This window comes from Heptranchias perlo, chromosome 25 (assembly GCF_035084215.1).
Source record: "Heptranchias perlo isolate sHepPer1 chromosome 25, sHepPer1.hap1, whole genome shotgun sequence".
NCBI classification, from domain to species: Eukaryota; Metazoa; Chordata; class Chondrichthyes; order Hexanchiformes; family Hexanchidae; genus Heptranchias; species Heptranchias perlo.
In genome coordinates, this window is record NC_090349.1 from 28,990,734 (window position 1) to 29,015,401 (window position 24,668).

The following is a 24,668-nucleotide window of genomic DNA, read 5'->3' on the forward strand; positions in this document are numbered from 1 at the left end:
TGTGTATCTGTTGTTACTGCTAATACTGGGAAGCTCATAACGTTAAGAAAATAAAATCTGCATATACACAAAATACTCCAAATATCACTGCCAGGATCTTGGAGCTTGCTTGTTCAGAGCAGACACATTCCCAAAAAATCAAAATAAACAATTTCATCTGAAACTGTTTCTGGTTGCATTTATTCAAATAAAAGTTCAAATATGCAAAGAGAATTAAGCTTTTAAGTTTCCTGAGGACTCAATGGTAGGTTCAGTTCCTGCTAATAATTTTATTTATTTTGACAACACATGAATGCAACACCAAACCGTTAGTCACGCTGGGATTAGGTAGGCAGAAGAACTTCCTCCTTTGTCTCATAATAAGCAACTATGAGTGTTGTTTGAAGCCAGGAAGATTTGACACCTTTCAGAGGATATCACAACAAAGGGAAGCTTCAGCTACAAAATATATTGGTGGTAATTTTGACCGTAGAAGTAAAACGGGTGATATTGATTCAGCCACCCGTTATACATCTCTCCCAATTTTCATTTGCATTGGAGGTGGATATGGATTTCATCCGACATGGCCCATTTTACACCATTATCCAAGGTCAAAATTACCCCCGATACCTCTTGCTTCTTTCTCTTTGAAAATCACGATGTGGAGATGCCGGTGATGGACTGGGGTTGACAATTGTAAACAATTTTACAACACCAAGTTATAGTCCAGCAATTTTATTTTAAATTCACAAGCTTTTATTTAAATAAATTTTATTTTAAATTCACAAGCTTTCGGAGGCTTCCCCCTTCGTCAGGTGAACACATCGTTCACCTGACGAAGGGGGAAGCCTCCGAAAGCTTGTGAATTTAAAATAAAATTGCTGGACTATAACTTGGTGTTGTAAAATTGTTTACAATTTGAAAATCACAGCAGCAACACTTCTCCCAGATTGACAGGAGACCAGAGGCTTGAGCAGAATGGCCGCAAACAGGTTTATCAAGTTGTCGCTCCATTTTGTGTGTATAAATTATTGAAATTATTCGGGTGCATGTTGTTAAATAATTTAGCTTGTTAAATTGCTTATATTATTTAGGCTATTTAGACAATTAGGTTGTATAAAGCTTTTATTACCATTGACTGGTGTGTATTGGGTTCTAACAATTGGATCTGTGCTGTCCACTGCTCAGAACAAGGCTGTGTTATATAACCATTAGTTAGCTGTACCATGTACAATTTACATCTCTCAATTGTCCGGATTTAATTGAAAACTCCCAACTTTGCTAGTCAATCACAACCTTGCCCTGACTTTAGAGCAGCGGTCCAGAAACTTCAAATATTCCTGGCACTGTTGCAAACTTCAATGGGGTAGAATTTCCGTTGGCGTTCTCCTGATCTCCCACTGTAACTTTGGTGGACGTTCTTCCGATTTCCTGCCGTAACTTCGGTGGAAACTCCGATCAACGGCACAAATGGGTATTGGCACTGTTTCTCCAGGTTTGTGCCGATCTTCTGCCAAAGTTACGGGAGGAGATCAGGAGAATCTTTGTAACATTACAGGATTCGGGGTATTGGGAAATATGGTTTGTACTTAATTTGTCTTGATCAATTAATGCCTTATTGTATTTCAATGATAAATATTTTAAGTTTTAAACCTTATACGATGAACATATAATATGTTAATCCATCTCTTGAGAAGTATGAGAAAAAATAAATTAAGCGCATTTCAGTCTGAAATTCTCTTAATTTAGACAGATATATGATTATTATAACCATGCATTAAACTCATTAGAAGCGCCAAGTAATAGGAGAAGATATGAAAGTATTAGGTTATTTCAATCTTCCTGACATTTAAAATAAATGTCACTGATTTTGGTCGTTCATCCCTGATTTTAGGGCATCTTTTGCTGATTCTCAAGTTTGTAATTACGGACATATATGTATAATACAGAATCAGAAATTGTAATTCAATCCTTGGTGACTATTAATGCTTTACTTAAAGCAGAAATGTTATTCATCCTGTATCTTTTAAGCAGTATAGAGATAGTGGGAATAATTTTGGCTTCATGTGGTAGTGTTAGCGAATCTGCAGCCTGTTTTGCATCTCTCTCGATTTTTATTTCCATTGAAGTCAAAATTACCTCCACTGTTTTTAAGATTTGTATTTGTTAAGATTCTTAGTTTGGGGGAAATTAGTGTTGAGAAAACAAGGAAAATCTCCAGTAGTAATATAACGAGGAGCTCTGACCACGTCTAACAAGCTGCCTTGGCACCTATGACGTTTATTGCTTCCTTTGTTCCCTTTATTATGATTCCCAGTTTTGCAAAGCTATTATTTCACATTTACATCATGACTTTTATGCGTTTTTTAAAATTTGCTTTTGAGTTTCATCATTAGCCCTGTGAGGAATTGGAATATTCCTCCTAGAGAAAACTCCATTAATATTCACTGTGCTGGTTGGATAATTAATCTCTGTGACTGCTGTCTCATTATGTAGTATATGAAGGACTGCTGTTGTGCAAACTGTAAAATACAATACAATTGCATGCTCTATAATGAAATAAGAAGTTACTGTTTTTTAACAAGTGTGGTTTAAGTAATGTTTGTGAACCCGCATACATGCTGGTTTACTTCGTTTAATGATCATTTGAGGGCATTTTATGTTTACGATGTGCTACTCATACCACTGTCCACCTCATATAGCAGGTAAACTGCGTTAACGCCAACACACCCAATATAAGCAGTGGGGACTGTACCATCAAATCATAACAGCAACAACTTGCATTTATATAGCACCTTTCATAGAATCATAGAAAGGTTACAGCACGGAAGGAGGCCATTCGGCCCTTCGAGTCCGCGCCAGCTCTATGCAAGTTTTGTGTCATCTGCAAATTTTGAAATTGTGCCCTGTACACCCAAGTCCAAGTCATTAATATATATCAAGAAAAGCAGTGGTCCCAGCACCGACCCCTGGGGATCACCACTGTATATGTCCCTCCAGTCCGAAAAACAACCGTTCACCACTACTCTCTCCTGTCACTTAGCCAATTCTGTATCCATGTTGCTACTGCCCCCTCTATTCCATGGGCCACAATCTTAATGATAAGCCTACCATGCAGCACTTTATCAAACGCCTTTTGGAAGTCCATATACACCACATCAACTGCATTGCCCTCATCTACCCTCTCAGTTACCTCATCAAAAAACTCCATCAGGTTAGTTAAACAAGATTTGACTTTAACAAATCTGTGCTGGCTTTCCCTAATCAATCCATACTCATCCAAGTGATTGTTAATTCTGTCCCGGATTATCGTTTCTAAAAGTTTCCCCACCACTGAGGTTAAATTGACTGGCCTATAGTTGCTGGGTTTATCCTTACACCCTTTTTTGAACAAGGGTGTAACATTTGCAATTCTCCAGTCCTCTGGCACCATCCCCGTATCTAAGGATGTTTGGAAGATTATGGCCAGCACCTCTGCAATTTCCAGCCTTCCCTCAGCAACCTTACTTCCCTTTAATGTAGTAAAATGACTGAAGGCTCTTCACAGGAGTGTAATCAGTCAAAAATTGGCAATGAGTCAAAGAAGGAGACATTAGGACAGGTGACCAAAAGCTTGGTCAAAGAAGTAGGTTTTAAAGGAGCATCATAAAGAGAAAGTGAGGTGGTTTAGGGAGGGAATTCCAGAGTTTAGGGCCTCGACTGCTGAATGCATGACCACCAATTGTGGAGTGAAAGAAGTGGGGGATGGATGAGAGGCCAGATTTGGAGGAACGCAAAGTTCGGACGGTTGTAGGGCTGGAGAAGGTTACAATGGTAGGGGAGGGGTGAATCCATGGAGGGATTTGAACGCGAGAATGAAAATTTTAAAATCCAGGGGTTGGTGAACAGGGAATCAATGTAGGTCAGCGAGCACAGCTGTAAAGCTCCCCTCAGAGACCACGAAAACAGTGTGGCCTAGGTCTCACAACTGTGAGCCTGTGGGAAACTGCACAATCAGGCTGCTGTGCTGAGATAAACCCAGAAGACTTTTGCGCCTTTCTCAGGAAGATCTAGGAAAGTCAGACATGAACTAATTGGTAACAGTTGAGTACTTTATTTGGGATAGGAACAGAGTCAATTACACACAGTACATTAAGCAAAGATTTATACTGAACAACAAAGGCAGTGTTCGCCCCGGTGATGCTCAGGGCAGAGTAGTCTTCTGGCATCAGCGCAGTTGTTCTGAACTATCACATATTAGTCGCACTATTTCTCTACAAAAGACATGAGTTTTGGGCTCATCGTTATAGTAGAAAAGATGCCTGATTGACAAGCATTAACCCATTCAGGTTGCTTTCCCTTATCTCTTAATTCAACTGAGCCAACAGTGGGCCCTGGGTAAGGTGATGTTCACATGCCCGAGGGTCGCCCCATTCTAAGTTGAAGACCTTTAATCTTTCATTGTTCGACCTTCTTGAAGACTCTGCAGTTTTCGTTAAACTGTTAAGCACGTAGCCATGTCTGTGCCCGGACATGGGCCTCTGTGAGTTACTGTCTTGTCAAGGCCGTGCTTGGCACCTGATCCCCCTGTCTCTTTTGGGGAGGACAGGTTGTCTTTTTCCAGACTCCTTTACTTTCAAGAAAATTAAAAAGAAAACATTATGCTATGAATGCATTACAGAGGTATCTAAAAGCCTGTACAAACTTCGTTAATGATTATGTGGTTCAGGCTACTGAAGGCTATCATGATCAAGTTTAATCACACATTGCTTGACCAAGCTAACTACACAATTGTCTGGTTAACATACTGAACAAATGATTTGGTTAAATGTGGTTACATATTAAATGCAGTTACCTACGAGGTTAACTGTGATTAAACATAATTAAATGAAGTATAACATTTCGAGATGGTCTTTCTCAAGGTGAGGGGGGAGGGGGGGTTATGTTTAAAATGGCTGACAGGAACCGCAAGACACACAGATATGGAGGGTCTCATTTCCCCCACACTGACAACGTAAAACTAAGTTTAAGCTTTCACATTATGAAGGGCTGAGTTCCTGATCACCTTGGCCACTTGCATGGCTTGAGTAGGAGTAGAAAAGGTGGCCTGGACCCTCCGGTACAGCAGGCAGGTCTCGTAAATAGCAATGACGACTGCGAGAACCAGAACACCATGGATAATCATGAAAATGTAGGACACGAGTCAGGCCCAAACCAACTGACCAACGTTGTAAACCACATCCCACCATTGATGATTATCCAGGGTGGCAATGCCTTTCTCAATGTCATCATTGTCCTGGAGCATCTGTAAAAGATGGACTTGGGAAATGACTGTTCTATCTGGGATGGATTGTAGACTGAGCGACAGTGGAGGAATAGGATGACCGAAGTGGACAATGGACTCTAAGGCCTCATCGTCTAAGGACAGCTCCCACCTGAGTTCTGTGACATTGTGCCGGTGGATAGGCAGGAGGGTGATACTCCCGATTCACACCGGGGAAGCTGGAACAATGCAGAACATTGGAGAGTTAAAGGTCTGTGGTCATGTGTTTGGCAGTGGTAATAATGCAGTAACATCCTTGCCCCATGTAAACTGATAAGGGCTCATGGGGTTGGGGGTAATTTATTAGCATGGATAGAGGATTGGTTAACGGACAGAAAATAGAGAGTAGGAATAAACGGGTCATAATCAGGTTGGTAGGCTGTAACTAGTGGAGTACCACAAGGATCAGTGCTTGGGCCTCAGCTATTTACAATCTATATTAATGACCTAGATAAAGGGATTGAGTGTAATGTATCCAAGTTTGCTGATGATACAAATCTAGGTGGGAAAGTAAGCCGTGAGGAGGACACAAAGAGTCTCCAAAGAGATATAGACAGGTTAAGTGAGTGGGCAAAAAGGTGGCAGATGGGATATAATGTGGGGAAATGTGAGATTGTTCACTTTGGTAGGAAGAATAGAAAAACAGAATATTTTTCAAATGGTGAGAAACTATTAAATATTGGTGTTCAGAGGGATTTGGGTGTTCTTGTACACGAAACACAAAAAGTTAACATGCAGATACAGCAAGCAATTAAGAAGGCAAAATGTATGTTGGCCTTTATTGCAAAGGGGTTGCAGTACAAGAGTAAGCAAGTCTTGCTGCAATTGTGGCTCCACGTCGGATAAGCCACGGGGGAAAGTCACGGAACTCTTTGAAGATAAGCTTCCCATGGACTCAACTTGGTAAAGGCAGTCAGGACCCTCTCCCAGGCTCTTGGGGACAGGGAGTGTGCCCTGTTTACGGTCGAAAGAGACGTGAGGGGCTGGGCAGGCCAAGCCAAGCCTGCGGATATGATGGAGACCAGCAGTAGTTAAATTTGCCCCCCAGCTACTGCTGGAGATGTTGGTTTTTCCCAAATGCGGGGACATGGTTGGCCGCGATATCAGTGAGGCCCTTCTGCATTAATGATAGAATGAAGGACCCGTGCGTACTACATGTAACGGCCCAGGATATATTTGGGTTCCAGACATTGGCATTGTGGTCAGCAATAATTTTGTTGATCTTTTCGGATAGTTTATGCATGGCCAGGACCATTTCATCGGTAGAGAATAGGTTCTGATGTTCCTCAAGAATATTCATACAAGACAGAAGACCCTTCAACTCTCCCTGCATGACCTCGTCATGCTGCCACAAAGAAGCGATGTCAAGGTGATTCTTTCCCACGACACCAGCCGTTGCACCGATACCCAGCCACTCGCTAAGGTCATGAGTTGGTTGGGGTCGGCCTGTAGGCTGGCTGAAGGGAGAATCAGGAGTTTCAGAGGCAGGGCGATGAGCCTCAAATTCGGAGATCAATTTGGCGAGCATGTCGCGGAAAAGGTTTAGGCAAGTGCCGTGACAGAGACCCTGGGGCACGCGTAATTCTTACAGATCAAAAACAACGGGTACCATCTCGAAACGAACATCGTTAAACATTACATGGCCGGAATCAGTAACCGTGAGACTGTTGCAATTGTCATTTGGCGATTGGTCAGGACAGGCCGCCAGAGAGTCATCCGGGTGGACTACCCACTCCATGACGTCCATAGTTAGAGTTCCCCCGGACCCTCCCAGAAGTTTGTTGATCGGGGATGTACACCAATAGTCGCAAGCATGCCGGGGCCAAAGCTGAGGCCATTTTAAAGTCAATTAAGAGTCTATGCAATACTTACAATCTCACCTGAGTATTATGGAATGCCAGTTTACCTGGTGCACACTCTACCGACGCCCGGGACGTTGCAATCCCAACACCACAGGCTGCCAGAGATCTCACCGAGTTTAATGTCCTTTTTCATGCACCTGCACTCCAGTTGAAGGCCTTGGCCTTTTGCGAGACGCACACCCCAAATCCGTCCATATCTCTCGACCAGCTCTTGCCATCCTGAGGCGAAGGCAACGGGGAAAAGTACCATCTCTTGGTGGTATTTCGTAAGACGAAGTTGATATCCACCGGATCGATGGTGATACCCTGTGTTCCATTTAACCAGGGAACAGGAACGTATTGGTCAATTGCCACATGGTCCCATTCCTCGACAGGTGCAGGTCCGGCTTCTGGCAATAGCAGCAACATCACCAACAAGAGGTTGGTCATCATGGCTGATATCCTATGCAGACCTAATGAACCACATCAGTGCACATCAGTCACGACTGATAGTGGAGGGATCTATGCGCCGGAAAGAGACAGGGTATAAATATCAATCAGATGTTCACTGAAAGCAACGGGGTGTTCGTCGGGCTGCTGTAAGGTCTGGCTACATACAGCGAAATTATTCACAGCGGCAAAGCCCAGTAACATTATAATGCCACCTAAGAAATCCTCTGTTTTGTATTCCTCTTTGCGGATTCACTGGCGGACTTTAGGCCGCATGGCACAATGGAGGATGGACTTGATGTCACAGGTGTTAATGTCGGGGTGGGCATTAATGAAGCAGTGATAGGCCAACGAGAGTTCGCAGGGATTCGTATATGGAGTAATCTCACCGATTTCTCGCGCCAATACTGCAATCTCATCATGCCAGAGGGGAACAACTGTTACCATGTTGAGATGCAGGATCTTCCTGCCTTCTCCTATTCTTTTGTGTGACTGGGCAGACTGAATGACCTCCACTATCCCAAGGATGGTTACTGGGGCCATGGGGCGGGTTGAGTGAGAAGAGGCCTTTGTCCCAGGCAAAGGTGTGCAAACCTGGGAAACGGCACTAAGAACCTGAAGGGGAGACAGAGTCATCCCCATAGTGGAGATAGCACACACCAGTTCCTGCTGTTGACGCAGCTGACCCTTGAGGCCATAAATCTGCAAATTACACTGGGAATGATTAGCCGAGCGCTGCGGCTTATTTACAAGCACGACAAGTTCACGGCAAGAGCCGCGGGAAACTTCTAAGTCGTGCTGCAAGATGGCTTTTACGGAGTCGAGCTCGCATCTGCTGAGCTCCTGCTCCGATAGCCGCCGAGTTGGTGGTCATGGCTCGGAGCTGAGTACAGAGGGCCGAGAGTTCTTCCATTTTAAGTGACTGCTGTGTGAGATGTTCTTCATACAAGCAGCAGCACTCATTACTCAATTTGCCTGCAGATTGACCCGCATAAATGAGCAACCACTTAGCACTTAGCACACTCGGTCTTAATTTTGCGAGAATCAAGTTGATTCTGAATCCAATTAGCAGTGGAAGCAAATGACACATTCAACTCCTTGGAGACAGTAAGCAAGTCACCGGCATCCAAATTCTTAAACTTTATCCCGAGGGATAATTCAATCCCTAAACTTGATGCCATCGGAATACTAAGAAAAAAATCGCTGGAGGGGGATCCCCAAACCCCGTAATGAACCCAAAGTCTGTACGGTTTTCCTACCCAGACTGTCAGGTTACCAGTCCTGAGCCTCTGTCCTGGACCAAACCTCCCTCACCCATAGGTCAAACTCCTGGCTAGGCTCGCCAATTTGTAAAGCTTCCTTCCGAGACCACAAAAACAACTGTGAGCATGTGGGAAACTGTACAATCAGGCCGCTGTGCTCAAATAAACCTGGAAGACTTTTGCACCTTTCTCAGGAAGATCTAGGAAAGTCTGAGAGGTGATGTTGGTGCGAGTTAGATATGGGCAGCAGAGTTTTGTATGAGCTTAAGTTTATGGAGGGTGAAAGGTGGCGGCCGGCCAAGAGAGAATTGGAATAGTCGAGTCTGGATGTAACAAAAGCACGGACGAGGGTTTCAGTGGCAGATGGACTGAGGCAGGGGTGGAGACGGGCGATATTATGGAGTTGGAAGTAGGCGGCCTTTGTGATGGAGAGGATATGGGGTCGGAAGCTCAGCTCAGGCTCAATTAGGACGACGAGGTTGCAAACAGTCTGGTTCAGCCTGAGACAGTAGCCAAGGAGGGGGGTGGTTAACGTATATTTTTTACGTGTTTATTTGCTTAGTTGATAGGAATGTTGGGTTACACTGAAAATTCATTAAAAGTTCCATGAATCAATGAGGTCATATAGCTGGCTAAAGACTTTAAAAGAATCGTCACTGGACTGAATGATGACTTTACCTGTAATGTTTATAGTAGAATAAAAAATTAAGAACAATTGGTTGTCAGCAATCGTTCTAAATTACCTTTTAGCTTGAATAAGAAAACCCTCTCAGCAAACCCCATGAATATGCTCATATTGGACTCTGCATTTGATCAATTCAAATATTGATGCCATTGGTGAGTGCGGAGGCAATCAGTTTCTGTCAGGGCATTCAGCCACAACATACACTACTACCATTCCTCAGATGATTTTGTTCAAAGTAGCAAAAGAATAGAGACATAGCAGTTCCATAAAGAATGGTTAAAACTGCTGCAAAAGAACAAGGCAGTGTGTTGTTAATTAACCGATAAAGCAGAGGATTAAAGTGTTGTCACTTTGGTAACAGTGCAAGAATATATATTTACATTCTGAACTCATTTATTTTTGTGAGAAACAATAACCTGGTTAACAATAACCTGAGTAAAAGGTTTTAGTTCATTCAGAGTAAACAATTAACAGTTAAATAAGCGTTTAATGGATTTTTTTTCCAACTTTGTGCTTATGGTGGAGAACCTCGTCCACCAGAAGTGTGCATTGGAAGGCCAGGTGGATGCAGCGGACAATTTTTTGACCATTAATTAAAATGGCCAGAAAATCATGAGCATCACATGCCTGGATTTTCAATATGAGTTGTCAGTGGACAACGTTCCAACCAGGAGCACAGTTGCAAAACCAACCCTTTCCAAAACCACCAGGTCCATGTCAACGTTCATTAAGTTAAGTTTATATATGAAATAATTTTTTGTGTATGTAAGAGATTATGGGCAAATAATATTTATGGGCAAATAAAAGCACAAAAATAACTTAGTACATTTTGGAATCTCGACACCATTAGCTTGGACATCAGGAATTTCGAGCTATGGCTTTGCTGGGTGCAGGAGAGAGGGAGGGACATCATGTGCCGGCTAAAATTGGGGTAAATGGTTAATTTGTACATTCTGTCCTACAACTGTTTCCTTTAGTGCAGCAATAGTCACCCCCCACCCCACAAAAAAATGCAGACTGACATGGCAGGATTTATCTAGATACGCAGTTTGAATTGGGGATTGTATCACATTGAAAAAACAATCTTTTTTATCCAGATAGGATCCAGTTACTCCTTAAACTTCCTTTCTCATGTGCACTGACTTTGGGGCATGTCTGGGAGTGGAGGCACAAGCATGGCAAAGCAGCAGGGGCAAGTCTCACTCTGCCACACTATCAATCCCTGGAAAGGGTCTGCAGAATTTCAGAACTGATTTCTCTAATGCCCTCCTCTCCAGCCACCCAAGCTCACCGGCAGGAAGCAATTCCCACTCTGTCATAGTTGTTGCGGCTAAACAGGATTGGAGATGTTCGGCCCCATTCTATTTTACTTTTCATTTATTTTATTTATATTTAATTTATTTTCCTCTCTCTAAGCTTCCTCCAGCCACGAACCATGCCCCACATGACAGGGTAGGAAGGCCCCCTCCTCCCAAGCCTCTGTTGATGCTGCCACTGGAAGATGCCCAAAAGTAGCTGGCCCTCTGACTTTCTGTTCCTCCATGTGGGAAGATACCTGCTCTTGGCTTGACTTGGCTTCTTCCCTCTAGTAGCACAGTTGAGATCAAAAACTTGCTATCTGGGAAGAAGAAAAGAAATCATAGTAATACAATAACATAGTAACATTAAAAAAAAATGGAAATCCAGATGGTTAAAATATGACTGTGACCTGCAATACCGTCTAATGAAAACTACAACGTTAAAGATTATGGCCTACAGTTTCCACTAGATTGCTCTGGCTTTTTTCAGCGCAATCCAGCCGAAATAGTGGAAAACGGCGCATCACCACCACCTCAAGGGCAATTAGGAATGGGCAATAAATGCTGGCATTGCCAGCGACACCCACATCCCATGAACGAATTTTAAAAAAGCAGCGAGGAATTTTGAATTATGGGGGCTGTCATTTGCCCTCGGCGTAATTCAGGTTTCCGCAATCTTCTGCGCTGGCTCAAAAAAAGATATCGCTGAAACTACCCCCACCCACAAAACTGGCCAAGCCCACCCACTCGATGCAACGAGGATGGTGAGTTTCCAACGATTGCACCAGCAGAGGCCTGGGAAGCGGGGGCCTTCCTGCCCTGTCATGTGGGGCATGGTTCGAGGAGGGTTCTAAAATTAAGCAAGGTTTCTTAGGCGCAAATGCACTGGTAGGCACTGTTTAAATGTTTTTAAATAGTGAAAAATATTAATTTACTAAGAAACAGACCAATGAAAGTAGGAAATGATTCAGTATCGTTTTTTTGAGTCATTTTCAGTGTTTAAATCAGGTCACTCACAGGCGGAGGACAGGAGACCTTTATTAAAAATGTTTATTTTTAGTGATGAAGACATTTTCAGCTGTATTAATAAAACTGCACCAGGTTACCACTCTTAAATACATGAATGAATATTTTTGATTGCAAAAAAAATAAAGAAACTCCTTTTATGCTCCGTTAGGCTGCCGAACTGCGCTGATTCATGGCAGATTTTACGTTTGTGATTGTGTTAATGCATTTTAGTGGAAACTTGGCATAACTTGGCGTAAAACACGCCAGTGCAAATTTTCGGGGGCTCTTTGCCCCCAAATGCCGATTGCACCCAAAGCAGAAACTCTAGGCCTATATTCTGTAACATTGCATAACATTATTCTATCATATTTTAACAACTTGATTTTTTTTTTATGTCATTTTTGTCTTTTTCCAGATGAGTTGAATAATGAAGCAGCAGATGGTCCTTTAGTGCTTTGTGCTGCCAGTGAATCTTCCATTTCCTGAACAACTACTTATTTCACTGGTGGGCATCGGTCCATCCCCAGTACACAGTAACAGTTCATCTCCTTTCTTATTACAGAAGAAGTAGCTTTCCTTCATACTAATATATTTAAAAAGCAGACTTCACTTTTTTACAGGTTTTTAAAAATTAAATTATTTTAGAATTAGGAATTTTAAAAATAACTGGAAAAATATATATAATGTGCCCGTCAATACCTAATATATACAGATTTTCAATTTACCTGGATAGTGAGCCAAAGCATCTGAAAAAGATTTTAGGTAAGAATTAAGAGGTAGTTTTACAAAGTTCTGCTTCTGCATGGAGCCTCAATAGAGGGGAGTGGGGATCACAGAACAGGCCCTATAATGTAACAGGCCGAGCTCCAAATCATGTTCCTGACTCGTGAAGCTCCACAGTTGCAAGTGAAGCCTCGTTAAATGATTCCAACTCTCAAGGCTAATAATTAGTCTGGATTTAATTTCTTAATTTTGGGAACTGGAATAGGGATTGCAAATTGTGTTAGTTCCACATATTCAGATGCTTAATTCTGGCCTCTTGCACAACCCCAATTTCCACCCCCCCACCATTGGCGACCAAGCGTTCAGCTACCTAGGCCCTAAGTTCTGAAATTCCCTCTCTAAATCTCTCCACCTCTATCCTCCTTTAACACACTCCTTGAAAACTACTTCTTTGACCAAGCTTTTGCTCACCTGTCCTAATATCTCCTTATGATGCTCGGTGTCAAATTTTGTTTGATAATCCTGTGAAGTGCCTTGGGACGTTTTATTATGTTAAAGGTGAAATATAAATGTTAGTTGTTCTTGTTGTTGTTTGCATGGCAACTAACCCCTTCCTTGAAATCATAACATGTTTGTCTGAAATTTCTCCCTCTATTTTAAAGAAAGAAACAAGGACATGCATTTCTATAGTGTCTTTCACAGTCTCTGGATGTCCCAAAGTGTTTTACAGCCAATTAAGTACTTTATGAAGCATAGTCACTGTTGTAATGCATTGCTGCAGGAGTTCCTCAGGGCAGTGTCCTAGGCCCAACCATCTTCAGCTGCTTCATCAATGACCTTCCCTCCATCATAAGGTCAGAAATGGGGATGTTCGCTGATGATTGCACAGTGTTCAGTTCCATTCGCAACCCCTAGATAATGAAGCAGTTCGAGCCCGCATGCAGCAAGACCTGGACAACATCCAGGCTTGGGCTGATAAGTGGCAAGTAACATTCGCGCCAGTCAAGTGCCAGGCAATGACCATCTCCAACAAGAGAGAGTCTAACCACCTCCCCTTGACATTCAACAGCATTACCATCGCCGAATCCCCCACCATCAACGTCCTGGGGGTCACCATTGACCAGAAACTTAACTGGACCAGCCATATCAATACTGTGGCTACAAGAGCAGGTCAGAGGCTGGGTATTCTGCAGCGAGTGACTCACCTCCTGACTCCCCAAAGCCTTTCCACCATCTACAAGGCACAAGTCAGGAGTATGATGGAATACTCTCCACTTGCCTGGATGAGTGCAACTCAAGAAGCTCGACACCATCCAGGACAAAGCAGCCCGCTTGATTGGCATCCCAACCACCACCTAAATATTCACTCCCTTCACCACCGGCGCACAGTGGCTGCAGTGTGTACCATCCACAAGATGCACTGCAGCAACTCGCCAAGGCTTCTTCGACAGCACCTCCCAAACCCTCAACCTCTACCACCTAGAAGGACAAGAGCAGCAGGCACATGGGAACAACATCTCCTGCACGTTCCCCTCCAAGTCACACACCATCCCGACTTGGAAATATATCGCCGGTCCTTCATCGTCGCTGGGTCAAAATCCTGGAACTCCCTTCCTAACAGCACTTTGGGAGAACCGTCACCACACGGACTGCAGCGGTTCAAGAAGGCGGCTCACCACCACCTTCTCAAGGGCAATTAGGGATGGGCAATAAATGCTGGCCTCGCCAGCGACGCCCACATCCAATGAACGAATATAAAAGAACGCAGCAGCCAACTTACGCACAGCAAAGTCCCACAAACAGCAATGAGATAATGACCAGATAATCTGTTTTTTTTAGTGATGTTGGTTGAGGGATATGTATTAGCCAGGACACTGGGAAAACTCCTCAGCCCTTCTTTAAATACTGCCATGGGATCTTTTATGTCCACCTGAGGGGGCAGACTGGGCCTCAGTTTAACGTCTTATCCAAAAGACAGTGCAGCACTCCCTCAATACTCTCTGGAGTGGGACTTGAACCCACAACCATCTGACTCAAACTGAGAGTACTACCACTGAGCAGGGGCTGATACCCTAACTGCTACAGTTGATTAGGAGATTTTTTTCTATAATTAATACTTGGGAAGTGAGTAAGCAGAGTTTGATTCTTGCAAGTGGTGCTAGAGGGAGTTCAGGCTAACACTTCCTATATTTTAAGTTGGACAATGAGGGATGTCAGTGCAGAGGACCCTCATGTTCCATGTTGAATTTGCTATGTGGGCCATCATAGATCGTCAGTGTATCCGGGGCACCGCATTTGCACTAAGTATTCAGAAAATTGAGTTTCTGGAGCAGTATATCCCTGTGTTTGGGCAGCAACTGGCCACACTGCACAGCATTAGAGGGGATGGGGAGTTTTTCGATTGTGATCTCTAGAATGTGGTCACCCAAGAGCCTGTTAATTTCAGGCTGCACAGCAATGACTGACTTTTTTTTAACAGTGCTTTTCAGCTGTAACAAAGTGTGGCCTCTCGGGTGTAAAAGACATATACTGGACACAAACCTTTTATATATACTAACAAATCTCCTGTGGCATTGCTCATAGTAAGGTGAAAATACTATGTTCCTTTAGATGAATTCCCTCCAGTAATGACTTGGCTTGTACTGAGCTTGCATCACTGCAAACATAAATAAAAATAGAAAATATGGAAGTACACTGTCTGTCAGCATACATAAAGAGAAAAGAATTGGGTGTAACCCTTTTTCAGAACAATAAACAAACTGAACTGTCTCAGGAAAGAGTGAGTTGATACAGAACCTACTGTTTGTGATCCCAAATCCAATGTAAGCAGAATGATAAACTTCCCAAGTGATGAAGTCAATAAGCATCTCATGATATCAGGAAAAACAGCTGATCCTGATCAGGCCAGATTATAGCACCTTTGAATGTATTCCCGAACATTCAGTCCTGATGCCATGCTACAGTCTCTTGCTCGGTTTTCTTTGTCTGCTCTGCACTTTACAAAATTACCACTCCTCATCCAATACAAAGAATATCAATATTAAAATTTTATCAGTGACTCCTACATGATTACTGTGACCTCTACACATTTAACCTTATCCTCTGGGGGACATTAAAAGAATCTGTTTCTACCAAACATTTGTAACTGAAAATCCATCAAAATTAATCTCTAATCTTCTAGCTTCTGTAGATATCACATACTGCACCATGCATCAAAATAATTACATTGTGCCTATATTTCTACAATGTTCCACAATGATTGTTTTGATTAGAGCGCCATCTTGTGATTATGATGTTACACAGTAACCAACAACAGAATTAAAAAGAACTACTGAAACAGAACAGGTCAAACAAACATGCACCATATTGTACTAGTTGCGCAAGCCAAAGAATTCCAAAGGAATTTTAACTGATGATCTGGTGTTCTGGAAAACTGCTGTTAACTGTATTATGGCTCACTGCCCGCTGTAGTAATAAGCCATAGAGATGAGAAAGCCCTATGGTCAATTCCTGGTCTGTGTTGAGTTAGTCGATCTCAGCCAGGGCAGCAGTTGGTGTTCTATAATTGGCCTCAGGTGCCCTAAGCTAGAGAAAGGAAAATTCAGCCAGGGATCCTTATCATAATGGCTACTCTTTAATTCTAGGGGGATAGAATATAAAAACAAGGAGGTATTGCTGCAGTTATATAAGGTATTGGTGAGACCGCACCTGGAATACTGCATACAGTTTTGGTCTCCATACTTAAGAAAAGACATACTTGCTCTCGAGGCAGTACAAAGAAGGTTCACTCGGTTAATCCCGGGGATGAGGGGGCGGACATATGAGGAGAGGTTGAGTAGATTGGGACTCTACTCATTGGAGTTCAGAAGAATGAGAGGCGATCTTATTGAAACATATAAGATTGTGAAGGGTCTTGATCGGGTGGATGCAGTAAGGATGTTCCCAAAGATGGGTGAAACTAGAACTAGGGGGCATAATCTTAGAATAAGGGGCTGCTCTTTCAAAACTGAGATGAGGAGAAACTTCTTCACTCAGAGGGTGGTAGGTCTGTGGAATTTGCTGCCCCAGGAAGCTGTGGAAGCTACATCATTAGATAAATTTAAAACAGAAATAGACAGTTTCCTAGAAGTAAAGGGAATTAGGGGTTATGGGGAGCGGGCAGGAAATTGGACATGAAGCTGAGTTCGGATCGGTCAATGCCCTGTGGGTGGCGGAGAGGGCCCAGGGGCTATGTGGCCGGGTCCTGCTCCGACTTCTTGTGTTCTTTAGATTTGTGGTTGGGATCAGATCAGCCATGATCTTATTGAATGGCGGAGCAGGCTCGAGGGGCCGATTGGCCTACTCCTGCTCCAATTTCTTATGTTCTTATGTTCTTACATGCAAATTGGCATAGGGTCAAACAGATCAGAGAGTTAAATGTGTGGCACAAAGAATGATGTGGGAGACAGGGGTTTCGATTCATGGGGCACTGGCACCAGTACTGGGAAAAGAGGGAGCTGTTCCGTTGGGATGGGCTCCACTTAAACCGGGCTGGGACCAGTGTCCTGGAGAATCGAATAACTGGGGCAGTAGATAGGGCTTTAAACTAAAAAGGTGGTGGGGGGGGGAGGGATCAGGTGAGGGGAAATTTAGAAATCTAAAGAGAAAAGTCAAGGCAAGAATAGTGTAGCGATTTGGGTAAAGATAAGCAAAGTGTGACAGGAAGGGACTGAGTTTAACGGTAATAGTGCATCAGTGAATAAGGTCAAAACAGGGGAAAATGGTAAAAAGTTGGAATTAAAGGCTCTTTATCTGAATGCACGAAGCATTCGTAACAAGATAGACAAATTATTGGCACAATTAGAGATAAATGGGTTTGATCTAATAGCCATTTTAGAGATGTGGTTACAAGGTGACCAAGGTTGGGAACTAAATATTCCAGGGTAATTGATGTTTCGAAAATACAGGCATAATGGATAACATAAGAAAAGAAAGGATGACATAAGGACAGTAGTGAGAAAGGATCTTGGCTCAGAAGATTAGGAAGTAGTATCAGTATGGGTGGAGATAAGAAATAACAGGGGGCAGGAAACACTGGTGGAAGTAGTTTATAGATCCCCTAACAGTAGCAATAAAGTTGAAGCTAGGTGGGAAAGTAAGCTGTGAGGAGGACACAAAGAGTCTGCAGAGAGATATAGACAGGTTAAGTGAGTGGGCAAAAAGGTGGCAGATGGGGTATAATGTGGGGAAATGTGAGGTTATTCACTTTGGTAGGAAGAATAGAAAAACAGAATATTTTTTAAATGGTGAGAAACTATTAAATGTTGGTGTTCAGAGAGATTTGAGTGTCCTTGTACAAGAAACAGAGAAAGTTAGCATTTAGATACAGCAAGCAATTAGGAAGGCAAATGGCATGCTGGCCTTTATTGAAACATATAAGATTCCGAGGGGGCCTTGACAGGGTAAATGCTGAGAGGTTGTTTCCCCTGACTGGAGAGTCTAGAACTAGGGGGCATAGTCTCAGGATAAGGGGTCAGCCATTTAAGACTGAGATGAAGAGGAATTTCTTCACTCAGAGGGTTGTGAATCTTTGGAATTCTTTACCCCAGAGGGCTGTGGATGCTGAGTCATTGAGTATATTTAAGGCTGAGATCGGTAGATTTTTGGGCTCTTAGGGAATCGAGGGATATGGGGATTGGGCTGGAAAGTGGAGTTGAGGTCGAAGATCAGCGATGATCTTACTGAATGGCGGAGCAGTCTCGAGGGGCCATATGGCCTACTCCTGGTCCTATTTCTTCTGTTCTTACATTCTCATGTGTGCTTTTTGTGCACTTTGGATGAGAACAGGATTAGCATTGGCTATGATGCTGTCCGCAACTGTATGGCCTGCAAACACTCACTGTCTAGGCTCATACATGAAGAACATTTCGTTTTGAATGAGTTACTGGATTGGATTGCCTGCACTGTGGAACCACACCTAAGCAAGAATCAGTTATTTAGAAAAGGTGGAGTGAAAAAAGTGGAGAAAATTGGGAGAGGAATTATGGCCTGAAACTTCAAGAGTTGCTATCACCATCAATAGTGGAATTGTATTGCTTGTGGTTGTTACAACAACAACAACTTGCATTTATATGACGCCTTTAAAGTAGTAAAACATCCCAAGGTGCTTCATAGGAGCATTATCAAACAAAATTTGACACCAAGCCAAATATGGAGATATTAGGACAGGTGGCGAAAAGCTTGGTCAAAGAGGTAGGTTTCAAGGAGAGTCTTAAAGTGGGAGAGAGAGATGGAGAGGTTTAGGGAGGCAAGCTTAGGGCCTAGGCAGCTGAAGGCACAGCTGCCAATGGTGGAGCAATTAAAATCGGAGATGCGCAAGAGGCCAAAATTGGAGGAGCGTAGAGATCTCGGAGAGTTGTATGGCTGTTTTATGCTAATTTTTGAGTGTTTACTACCACTTATTGCCCAAACCCTACTGGATGATTTGCCATTCTTTCACATCTTAATTTACCAGCATTTGCTAATTAAACCATCCAGTGGAACTTTAAATACAATCCTGCAAATTAAACGACTTAATAACCCAAAATGTCCTTTGTTACACAAGCAAAATGATATGGACAACCCTGGTAAGGTGTAAGAGATATTTCAGGGATCATGAGCTTTATCTTTCGATGAAAGAATTTATTACAGGGAAAGAGGCACATCTTTTCTCAAAAAGCCATGCAAACTGGGCATTAAAATACCCAGGCACAGAATGTCCCAATAATAACCACAGTATTTATGTGACATTGAACTCATGTTTGAAATGATGTCTGAATACTGGAAAACTGACCTCAAGCAACACAATTCCTTCCATTAGTGAGGATTCTTCTGTGAAGAGAATCTGTTTGAAATAAAACTCTATGAGACACACAACAGTAAATATTTTACGTTAGCAGTTCAGGTTTATTCCACTTCAGGTTTTATTAACCTCATACAATAAGTATCTATTAATTAGTATTAATGTTTCACTAGGAATAATAGGATTAGGTTTTCCTAAGCATTCTCACCATGCATGTGCTGTATTCATTGAAATCATCTATGATCGTAGTGAGAGTTCAAGCTCAGTGTCAGAAAGACAAACACTTGTGTTCGTGCGGCAACCTGTCAGGTTGTGATCTTGTGCTGCACTTTCAGAACCTGCTATCATTGCACAGGGTCTTTATTCTGTAACAAAAGTCTTTAGAAGTAACCAAATGATTTCAACAGCAAAGCTGATACTGTTTATTGGTTATCGTTGCATGTTGTCTCTGAACCCATATTACAATCTTATTGGGATGTTTTCATTATGATAATTAGAGAAGAATTGTTACACATCAGTACCAATTGTGAAAATGAAGTAGTAGATAAGGGTCAGTCAGGTATTAGACTAATTTTTTTATACTTTCTCTAAACCTAGTTTATATATTTCAGAATTTTAGGTATTACTAAGAAATTGCCTGTGGCACTTTCATGGTCAGTTGATGAATAGAATTTTTTTAATATATGTATATACCCAGATGGAGTTGGGAAAGAAACTTCAGAAACTCACTTCACAAAACCAACCGGTGCCAAGACCTGCAACTATATCATGACAGTTGATAAAGCAAAATTGAATTGGAAATGTTGACATAGCAATTTACAATGGGAATGTTGACAGAAAACCATGGCCAAAAATCATGATAACAGGAAGTAAGGTTTGTGGACAAGAAGTGCAAACCTTATGCAATATAACATATGTGGGTATTTATGCTGAACTATTGGTTTCAAAAACAAATAGTACTGCTCTTGAAATGAATAAAGCAGCAAAATTCACTAGTTACAGGGAAACCAACACTGACTGTTCCTCACAATATAATCTTAAATCAAGTAAAGGAAAAGTTATTAATGGCTTAATTTTAAAGTGAGGGAAAAAGACCTTGCTGATTATTTGCAGAAATCAACGGGACTCTGATGAAAATGAAAGAAGACACCAAGAAAAAGTTGCAATGTTGACTATGGTCTCAAAAATCAAGGGCTGTGAAGGAATCTCTGAGATTTGAAGTCTAATCCAGTCACTAATGAATTTAGACCTGATGTATTGAATAAAAATTCGGACCATTTCTGGTCAAATGTAATGGTACAAACAATCAACGTCCACCAGCACAGTCTACGCTAACTGGTTTCTCCAGCTCACTGTCAATTATGATCTATTATAATCAGGCTGTACAAAAGATGGTTTGGAGCATTACACTAGATCACCCAAAATTAATCAATGGGACAATTAGCATTGGGAATATTTAAAAATAAACAAAATAGTGGATTTACAAATGAGACTAAACTTCAGATTTTCAGTAGTAACGTGAAATAGATAATACTGTCTGTGTTAGGTTATAACAAAGTGTAGAAAATAGCTCTAACTTATTTGTCAATAAGTGATTTAGGAAAATGGAAGTGAAATGTTAGAGAAGCAAGATCAGAATAATTGTGCCTCAGTAAAATATTTAATCTGTTAGATAATTAAACCATAGAATTCATTAAGGATGTATGCACAATATAATAGACTATAACAATTTAAATTTAGTTTTTTGTAGGGCAAGTAACAAGATAATATTGTTAATAATAAATTCTATGAAGATAGTTAATTGTAACAATCAGTCATCAAATAAATAATGCCTAATAGGACAATGTAATCATTCAATTATTTACTTTTCAGGGTTAAATGCTACCAGTTAATTTTACAGAACACTGCATTATGTTAATGTTTTGTGTCATTATAAGATAAAATAAGATAAACATGTTCACTGTCTTAAGTAAGAAAGAGGTTAACAAAAACTGGTAACCAAGACCAGAAGAATGAAGTGATTAGCATCACACCAGATGATGTGAAGAGAGATGAGGAATGTTACATTCTCTTAACTAGTAATGTATTGGCTTGTGAGAAATTGGATTACAAATCACTGGTGTCTAAGGGAATAAATAACTGTTATGTGTGGTGATTCGTACAAATGCCCTTGAAAGGAATAGTCAAACCATAACAGTTCTTAACTCAACTCGCAGGAGGTAAGTAAATGCAGACTGGGGAATTGCTCTTTGATTTCTTTCCCCCTTTCTGTTTGGAATGCTCTGTGCGAGAAGGATGTTAGATATCAGCTGGGAGAACCAAACTGAAGTACTAACAAGCAGTCTGTATATAATAACAGAGCATGTTACGGTGAGAATATTGCTATAGACATAGCAAGTGTGCCACATGCCTGAGGATCTGTATCTTGGAAGCTGATAAAATGGGTTCCAGTGAGAAAAGACAGTGTGGGTGATATGGTGGGATTGTTTATGAAATACCTGAATGGTGAAGTGACAATGAGCAGGCTGCTGCAGTAGTTAGGCAAGTGAGATGGCAAAGGCCTGTGGTATCTGCGGTCAGCTTGGTCGACTTACCGTCCCTGTGGGGAAGTGCCTAGCCTGTATTTAGTATTTCCACTAACAGCAACTCCAAATTGGAAACTTTGGAACATTACCATTTGGGGAAGTCAAGGGCATTTGCTTTAGGATAATGTGTTTGAGCACTATTCCAGATGTTGCTTCTTCCTGCATTGAAAACTGGGCAGAGAGATACAGACTATAGTAACAACAAAACCAAACCACAAACAAAAATATAAGCCCTGAAACCCACTGGCTGGCAAAAGAAACATTTAATCCTTTCCCATCTGAAAGATTTTAAGTATTGTCACATTTATCTCCTAACAAGCAGCACAGCATGTGCAAATAACAAGGTGAGAATTTATACAAGAAAAAAACGAATTATCAGTAACAATTGATTTTTTTTTAATATACACTAGTTGTTCTCCTGTGGCTTACCATACTGGAAATCAACCAAGTCCAATACTCAGTTCAAGCAGAGTTAGAGGACAGGAAAGTGATTGGACCCATCAGGGGAGTGGGGAAGGAGGCAGATGAGAGCAGGAGAAAGGAGGGAGTGAGAGGGAGGGAGTGAGAGGGAGAGAGGGGAGGGAATGTGAAGGGGAAAGCCAAAAAGGAGGGTGGGAAAAAAGAAGAGGGAGGGGTGAGAGGGTGAGAGGAGAGAAGGAAAGTGGTGGGATCAAGAGATAGGGGAAAGGAGGAGGATGTGGGAAGGGGATTGAGGAAGGGGAAAGGAAAAAAGGGGAAGAGGAAGGGAACATTGGGAAGAGGAGGGAGTGGAGGAGAGAGGGAATGGGGAGGGGGATGGGAAGCAAAGGCTACTAAACTATCACCGCAGAGGTGGGGGATTCTTTCCCTCTTTCAGGTATGGAATTTCATCTCAGCAGTGGGGGTTGCTCCCCTTCTGTCCTGTAGGGATGGACTTTTCTCAGTGGGAGTGACGAACTATATTTCATCAGACTCAAATGGAGGGTGCTGGGTAGAGTTCCCATTTGTTTTACAACTTTGGAGGTAGTCTAGGCAGTTTCTTAATGTTTGGTGCTTCTTCAGTGATCTCCTTTAGCGGGGGCTGGATTGACTTTTGGGTTGACTTTCACAAAAGTCCACTACTGATGGAGAAGTCTTCCATTTTAGGAACTCCAGAAACACATTATTGTTGGTGATTGGGACATAAGCTTCTTTGCTGCCAGGCATGGGCTGACTACGGAGTCCAGAGTTTCTTCTTGCAGGTATGGGAGGGAGTTCAGAGGTCCAGATTTGTTACTCTAAGGACAGAGTATGGAGTTTATACATACCATTTCACTATCTTGGAGAGTTGTTTCACTTGAGCAGCAGATTGAGTTGACGGTATTTAAACAGGACTCTGCTTTTAAAGGGAATTTGCACTTCCAAATTCTGTTTCCCATGAAGTTTTGGCGAAGGTACTCAGGAGTTAAAATTTTTCGTGCTTTCATTACAATTTAGGTGAGGAGATGGATTAAAGACTCATCAAGTGAAGGGGTGATTAAAAATGTTATGACTGCAAGGTACTTTGGACTGACAGGAAGGGAGGTAAGAGAGTACAGTGAGTTTGTCGCATAACATTAGACATCTCCGTTATACTTAAGGGGTTACATAATGTGACCTTCACAGTGTCATCTAGGGATGCAATTTCTTCAGAATTGTGTGACCAGTCACTGTTTTCAATATATCATAGATAAGTGGACTTCTAGGTGGGAAAAAGTCACTTTATAAGGTTTTCAGGTTTAGTGTATTCTGAAAATTATCTTGAAAGGTTATTGATTTTTTTTACAACTGTGATCTAAATAACCTCCAAGGTAACATTAGGATAGCACAGTGCTGATCATATCAGAATATACTACACTCTGGCCTGAATAGGATCCGCTGCATTCTAGTCCTTTTCCATGTTTTTTTCTTTCAACAGCGCTGCCTGTTGGCATCGGGTACCTCAGCAAGTGGCAATTATATGTGAATCGTGACTGTGAGTGGCATCAGGAGATTAACCGATGAGGGCACCGCAGTGGAGCCTAATCCTGTCCTTGCAACAGGTGTTGCAGAAACTAAGCATCGATAATGATAAATAATTTTCCCCTCCCTAACCCAGGGCACTGTTAAATTGTTTATATGGTGACATTTTTAACCCCTTCCCATCTTTGTTGCACCTTCTTCCTCCCCCCACCCCTAGTTTATGCTGGGACTCTGCTCTCTCTCCCCTCAGTTCATGTTGGCACTGCTCTCTTAACATAGGCCTGTAATTGAGTTGGCAGCTCTTGAGGGCTGTTGGTCAGCCTTTGCTAGTCTTCTCGCATGGCATGAATGTTAATTAAATGTATAATATTTAATCTACCTGATGATCCCATTTATTTTCACGTCACAGGGCTATATGGGAGTTAGCAGCATTTTGGGGGGCTTTTGGTCACCATTCACTAGTTTTCCAAATTGCCAAACACACCATTGCCTCTCTAATTGTGGTACCTTCATGAAAAAAAAGACTTGCTGGCGGTGGAAATCTGCAGAGGCTGCAAACGCCGGGCGTCAGGTCAGTCAGCACCTACAGAGGGCGCAGGCCAGGAGCTCCTTCCATCACCATTCCACCTGGGCTTAATGCTGGCGCCTGCGGTGGAGACGGGCTTTCCGGTGTCGGGAGAGGAGAGGACTGGAGAGGGGGGTTGCAGGCCGGGGAGTCAGGCGCTCCCGTTGCTGCCTCCTCTGCCTTTTTCAGCT